The following is a 7,368-nucleotide window of genomic DNA, read 5'->3' as shown; positions in this document are numbered from 1 at the left end:
TAGCGACACTATAGGACAGAGTAGAACTGCCCCATGGGGTTTCCAAGGAGCAGCTGTAGGTTCGAACTGCCGATTTCTTTGGTTAGCAGCAGAACTCTTTAAACACTGCACCACTAGGACTCCAAAAGTGTGTATAGTATGCTACAATTTATGTAAAATTAAATAAATAACATAATACATATTATTTTATACATAAATTAAGATGATGTGTGCATTTTATAGTACATACACTATGGTGTGTTGATATACTCTCTCTGGAAATATTCTCAAGAAACACTTTACAAGAAACTGGTAAAGGTGGTTGCCTCTGAGGAGGCAAAGGGAAAGAGGATATGGGGTAAGAGAATACAATTGTAATAAAATAATAACTTCCAGCTTTGCTCCACCTCTGCCCTCCCAACCTTAATTGAAGTCATCAAGCCTCTCATAATTGCTTGTGATTGCCCACGAGTGTCCTCTCCAGTGTTCTCTTTATAGAAAACCATCCACTGAGCTGACCTCCTCCTCAGACTCTAACGAGGTGGTCCTCTTCACATTTGCGGCCTCTATCTACACTGATGTGAACTGCTCCTTGGACTCTGAAAGAAAGTCACAAGGCTAAAATTTAAGGACATACTTTCTACCAATCTGAATTAAACTCTGGTATTAGGCCACAAAACACAGTGGGTTTACACTTCCCAATTCTGCAGTTTCATAGAGATATTACTTTTTATTTTTCTTAAATGTTAGTGTATTTTTGCCCCTCTTGACTTTCTATCAATCCTAAGAGGAGGTAATACATCGAGGAAATCTTGGTCAGAACACAAATGAGTGATGGTGCAATGGACTGTCCTCAAATATAGACCCCTCTCATCCCTAAACTGGATTCTCTACACCCAGCTTGTTTCCTTGAGCCCTTCTTTAAGTCTGACTGGGAAAAATGGGAGGCCATTGTTTCAAATTGTTGGATGGTCTTCACCCAGGATCCAGCCTTCAGTTTGAGGCCATCTTGTCCAAGTCCTAGCAGGTACAAAGAGCCCTCTGGTGAATCAAACTAGGGTCAATCTAAATTGCCCAAATACCTTGAATATGCACAGATTCTGACTGACTGTGCAGCTTGGGCTCTGACTTCCAATTCTCTCTACATAAGTATCTTGTATTCTACCCTGGTACCATTAGAAACAGAACATTATAGGTAAAAAAAAATTCAATTTGTATTTGAAACCTAGATTCAAAAACATCACTTCTGTCACAAATTAGGAATAGGATATTTGTTTTTCTATTGTGATTTTAGTTTACTTCTCTCTAGTATGAGAATATTCACATCTCTTCAATTGATTTTACACAGTTCTTAGGAGAATCAAATGAGATACTATAAAAATAATAAGGCTTGAAAATATGAGATGTCAGCATAGTAATGTGAGAGGAAAACCAAACTTTAAATTAGAAAGACCAGGGTTATCTGCCCCCAGTTACCTGGATGAAACTGAACCTGGGCAAGCTTCCAAGTCTCTTGAGCCTCAATTGTAAAAAAAAAAAAAAAAAAAAAAAATTGCCATTGAGTCGATTCTGACTCATAGCTACCCCTAAAATTGTTTATTTTAGAGTTTCACGATGATTAAATGAGAAGTACTAGATGCACCAGGCAAAGTTCCTGGAATGTGAATGCATTCACTAGCAGCTAATTGTCTCTTCATCAATTCCTTCAAGACAAATCAGGGAGGGGAGGTGGGGAGGAGGGAAAAACACTAACTAGACAATAGACAAGTGATAACTTTGGTGAATGGTAAGGCAGCATACAATATTGGAGAAGTCAGCACAACCTGACCAAGGCAAGGTCATGAAAGCTTCATAAAAGAAAAAATCAATTAAAATAAATAAACAATTATACAAACGTTAGATATATTTTTCATTATGTAAATATACCAACAGCACAAACACATGGCCTTTATCTCATATAATGTGTTTTATTCTGATATACCATTTGAAGTAAGTATTCTATAAGGTCATGTCTTGCCTTTAAGTCCACAAGTGACATTTTCTAAACAATGTAGTAAGCTAATTTCTTTTTTTGTTTCTGAAAACACATTCTAAATAATTCTTCCTATTACAACTTTTAGTTTCTACATTGTTTTCCATTTCAATGTTCTTCTTTGACCCATAGGACAAAGCTTTTCTATATGATGCTTTTGAGACTATACCTGTAAATTCCCAAGAATCCAATCATATAGTTTGTTAAAACGCTCTTCATTCAGTAGCAAAGTACATTTTTTTAAATTCCTTTCTTGAAGAGCTTAATTTTTCTTATTTCATCTTTAATTTTAATCTATAACTTCTTGATTCAGTAGCAGTTCAAAGGAAGGTAAAATTTAGTATTTTATTGAACTTTAAATGTCAAATTATTTTTAAAAATGCATTGCTTTTGTCTTAAAAAGATATTTAGGTTGAGATTGTGTTCTATCATTCTATGCTTTTTTTTAAGATTTCAGAAATAATGGCATAGACGTGCTGAGTTTTGTTAAAAAGAATCATAATATCAATTTAATTTATTCTGTGGGTTTTAAAACTACATTTAAAGAAGTTTATCACAATATATGTGATTGTGTTTTCAATATATACAATATGCTCTTCAAAAACATCTTTGTTTCATAGCTAAACTTGTTTCTGTTGTGCTTATCACACCAAGAATATTCTTTTGTCTCTCTGTATGAACTCTTTTCTGATAACCTTCAGTAGCTATTCATAAATGAAGCAAAATACCTTGAAATAAGCTATTTAGTAGAAGGTTGTATGCCTTTGTATCCTGAAGTCTCTTTAAAAAGTTTCGTTTAAATGTCTATATTAATGATGTTTGTATGTGGGCGCCTTTTTCAATTTCAGGGCAGCTGAATGAACCTCGTGAAAGGCACTAAAAGTTAAGTGCAGCTGAGTTAAGGACACTGGTAAGTATGGTATGAATAGAATTTAAGAAAAAGTTTTCAGTCAGCTATGACATGAAAACTGTAGTTTTGATGCAAGATGTTTTGTCATGAATCTATGTCTCTACAGCTACAAGGAGAGCCAAAGTCTCTACATCTCCACACTAAAATGATCCAAATGCACTTTGTACATGTACATATATATTTCATAAATATTTGGTTCAAAATGCATGCAGGTGCCACTTCTAATTATTATTATTTAATATTAAATGCATTTATATTTATGCAATAGATTCTCCAATCATGTGTACAGTCACATGAACTTTAGAAACACAAGCGAGGCCCTGATTACAAGTCCTTTCCTGATTGGACTTGAACAGTTAACTTGCAGATTGAAAAGCAGACACAAGCCATGTCTGTATGCTGTGTTTTTATGGACGTTTGTAGTAATCCATGTAAGAATGACCCATGTTCCCAAACTCTTGTAGCATTAATGGTCTATTGAATTTGACTCTTCAAGTTAACCTAAATCATGGTATGTTTTGAGGTGTCAATACAAAAACAAAATGTTGAATTTCAAAGACATGGAAACAATTTACTTAAGACAAATCTATTTCACTCCAAATGCACTAACACTTACTGTACATTTAAATAAAAGTTAGCTTTGAAGGCTTCACTGGACACCAGAGAGATGGTTAGGCCAAGTGAGAGGCCAGGAGCCCAGCTCTCCCTGATCTGCTGTATTGCACATATCATACACTACTGGCAGAGCATGTGATGCACTCCCAGGCACAGAACACCCTCAGTAACAGGCTCATTTAATTAACAAAATGACTAAAAACTTCCATGATCAGTTAAAAGAAAGATCAGTGTTACTTAGAATCATAAAATAATGACAATTTGTAGGGTGAATCCCTTCCTAATTTGGCTCCTTTGAGTCATTTTAGTTGTTCATATTGCATTTTGAGGACCTGAATAAAGCAAGAATCATTCTTCCCAGGCACAGTCTAACTGCAGTTAACAACAGGTAAGAGAATATTCTGAAATTTTTCTCATTTTTACTTTTAATGACACTTTATATACATTTTTTTTTTCTTGAAGTGATACAATAAACTTCACAAACTAACTAGTCTTTTAGGCCAAAACTGGTATGATTAGCCCTCCTAGAGAAAGATTTATATATATAAAATTTAAGTCAGAGTCCAACAAAAACAAGCATTGTACTATTGTAGTCATGTTATTTGTTGTGATCGGTTGATCAGCACAGAGGTAATGCCCATCAAAGATTAAAATCTACTATGGACTAAAAAGTTCTGCATCCTCACATGCAAGCACACATCTGACAAAATAAAGTGTCAATGACAGAGTGAACTGAACAGGCAAGGATAGACAGATCTCTCCCCAAAGCATTTCCCATAACATACACACGTACACACATTACAGTAGGTTAATATTTTCTTTATTTTCCTCTGAATCCTTGACTATCAAAAATCAGTGACCTTAAATCAATGAAAATTTATACATTTGGGCATCAGGAGCTACAGAGCATCAAAAGAACGTACTGGACTTTTGAACATAAAGTGAATTCATCTCATCTCAATTACATTCACTGCGGTGTGATAGATCACTTTTGTGTGTATTCTTTCTCGCCATGGTCTTGTAACTCCCACCCAAGTGATTGGGCGGGACTGTGCAGATAGGGTAATTGCAGCCCACCAAAGGGATTGCTCCATTTTGCCATCCTGCTTGGCTTGAAATGAGACACCCTAGATGTGAGAAAGAGAAGACCCCACCACCACAAAGGAAGAACAGCCAGGAGCCAGCAGGTCTTTTGGACCCAGGATCCCTGCGCTGAGAAGCTCCTGGACCCAGGAGACAGCGAGCTGTAACACTGAAGATGGCGAGAAGTGGCAGCAGAGACCTGGCAGCAGGAGACAGAGTGGCAAGCTTCCTGGCCCACAGAGAGAGAAAGCTGAGTGCCTCTGGGCAGAGGCCGAGGTCCAGAGAGAGGTATGTCTGCGAGCACGGCTGGGAAGAGACTGTCCTGATGGAAGAACTGTATCCTGAGCGTTCCTCAACCTGAATTGTAACTGTTACTTCCTTAATAAACCCCATAATCGTGAGTATTGTCTGTGAGTTCTGGGTGGCCATTGCAAAGAATTATCGAATACAGCAGAGAAGTAGAGTGTTCCGTGGGAGGGACAGTTGGTGTCAAAAGTGGTAAAAATGGCAGAGAGAGGAGGCATGTCTGACCTCTGCCTTGCAGGAATCAGTCTTGGGCTGATCTTGATTCTTCTTTCCCCTTGTGAAGTTAAAGGAGGTCAGACACCACTCCCCTACCATTTTTACATTCACATTGTTATCTTAGATTTTACCTTTTATTTTTTATTAAAAAGATGCACTTTCTGGATCTTCTAGTTAGTTTTTCTAATAGTGAACAATTTTTTATTTGGTAAGTAGGCTGTTGTTTTTGTAGTTGAGCACAGTTATAAAAATAGGAAATACTGTAACTGTAATAAAATAATTTTAAATTTAGAAATTAGATAATATTTTTCACATTAATCTCATCCCAAATATTAAAACTTAGGCTCTGTTTCTTTTTTATTTTCATGGTATTGGGGAAGTTTTCTGTCAGCAGTTCTTCAATGATCCTCTCTGTGTTTTCTGTTTTCTCCCCCTGTTCTGGAACTCCAATCACTCGAAAATTTTTGCTTTTGATTGTATCCCACATAATTCTCAGGCTCTCTTCATTTTTCTTTGTTCTTTTTTCTAAGTGTACCTCAAACAGAGTTGTATCCAAGTGTTTGTCTTCAATTCCACTGATCCCGTCTTCCACCATTTCAAATCTGCTCCTCAGCCCTTCTATGACACTGTCCATTTCTGAAATCTTGTTGTTTATCTTTTGAATTTCTAATTGTTGTTTTTGTATAATCTCTAGTTGTGAATTTATTTTGGCATTTTGTTCCTGCATTATTTTCCTAAATTCTTCCTTTTTTTTTTGTCTGTATTTTCCATGAATTTGTCTATCTTTTCCTCATTTTTGTCTGCTTTTTGCTTCAACTCTTGGAGAATTCTGAGTATTAGAGATTTGAATTCCCTATCAGGTAGTTCTAGTGCCTTTTCTTCCACTGGAAAGTCATCTGGTGTTTTATTTTGGATGCCTCCTGGAACCATCCTATCCTGTTTTTGTAAATGTTTTGATATTGTCTGCTGTCTTCGGGGCATTCAGTAGTTATTTTTCTCATTTATTGATTGTAGAATTATTTGTTTAGTCCTTTTGTTTTTTTTATTTGGCTATGTCTGAACAGACTGGCTGTGTGTTCTTTGTCGTTTGCTTGTCTGTGGACATGATACTTTTCATCTCCTTCTCCAACTGGCAGGGTCAGTGGCTTAGATATGGTATAGCAGGGCAGGTCTAGCTGAAGAGGAGTTGGTAATCAGTGCAGGGCAGGTTCCAGTAGGCCGTGCCTGTGCTGCTTGGTGGTGTGATGTTAAGCGCATGGTGCAGGTAGGCAGGATGTAGGGAAGAGATTGTTATGTGTGGAGCTAAGATGGATGTGGAAGAGAGGAGAGAGGAACAGGAGTCAAAGACATACAAAGAAACAAAAAAGAGCACTAGGGGGAGCTTGCTGTTGGAGTAGAGAGATGAGAGGCTATGAAATGGAGAAAAACAAAAAGGGGAAGAAGAAGAAGAAAAAAAAAAGAATGAATAAATAAAAATCAGAAAGGAAAAAGAACAGCAAAGCTCCCAGGGATCCCACAAGTGCAGCTATGAGGTCTGGGGAAGTTCTTCTCAGGTGCTGCAGTACAGCCTGGCTAGAAGGTATAGAGGTATTCAGCACCAGGTATTCAGGGAACAGAAAGAGAAGGAAGGTGTAGAGAGATGAGAAACTGAGTAATGACGAAAGACAAAAAGGGAAAAAGAGGGAAAAGAAAACAAAACAAATTTAAAAGAAAAAAAAGAACAAGAAAAGCCCCCCAAAAAACAGGAAAAAAAAAAAAACATGAAAAAGGAAATGCCCTCAGGGATCCCTCTGGGTTTCTGTGCAAGCCGAGGAGGTGGGCTCCAAGCGGTGCAGCACCACCCAGCCAGAACGGGCTCCCAAGTCAAGAAAAGGAAAAGAAAACACACAAACAATTCAAAACAAACAAACAAACAAAAGCCCCAGGATCCCACCAGCACGGCACCCCAGACTGGGAAGCAGCTCCACACTCAAACAGAGCTCTGCAGCCCCTCAGGAAGAAGCAAAGATGGCACATGGAGCCAGGTATTTGAGCTAAAGGAGGGGGAGGTGGTGAGAGGTAAGGAAGAAATCAAAAGAAGTGGAAAAACAACACCAGCAGCAAACAAATCGCACTCAGAGAGCCGGCCAGTGTGGGTGGGTGGAATCTAAGCAGCCGGTGCTTCCCGGACAAGGGACTGTGGCCGCAGGAAGCAGAGGAGGCTGAGTCAGGGTGAAGAAGGGTGGGG

This window comes from Trichechus manatus, unplaced genomic scaffold, assembly GCF_000243295.1.
Source record: "Trichechus manatus latirostris isolate Lorelei unplaced genomic scaffold, TriManLat1.0 scaffold00055, whole genome shotgun sequence".
NCBI classification, from domain to species: domain Eukaryota; kingdom Metazoa; phylum Chordata; class Mammalia; order Sirenia; family Trichechidae; genus Trichechus; species Trichechus manatus.
This window is presented reverse-complemented; position numbering follows the sequence as displayed.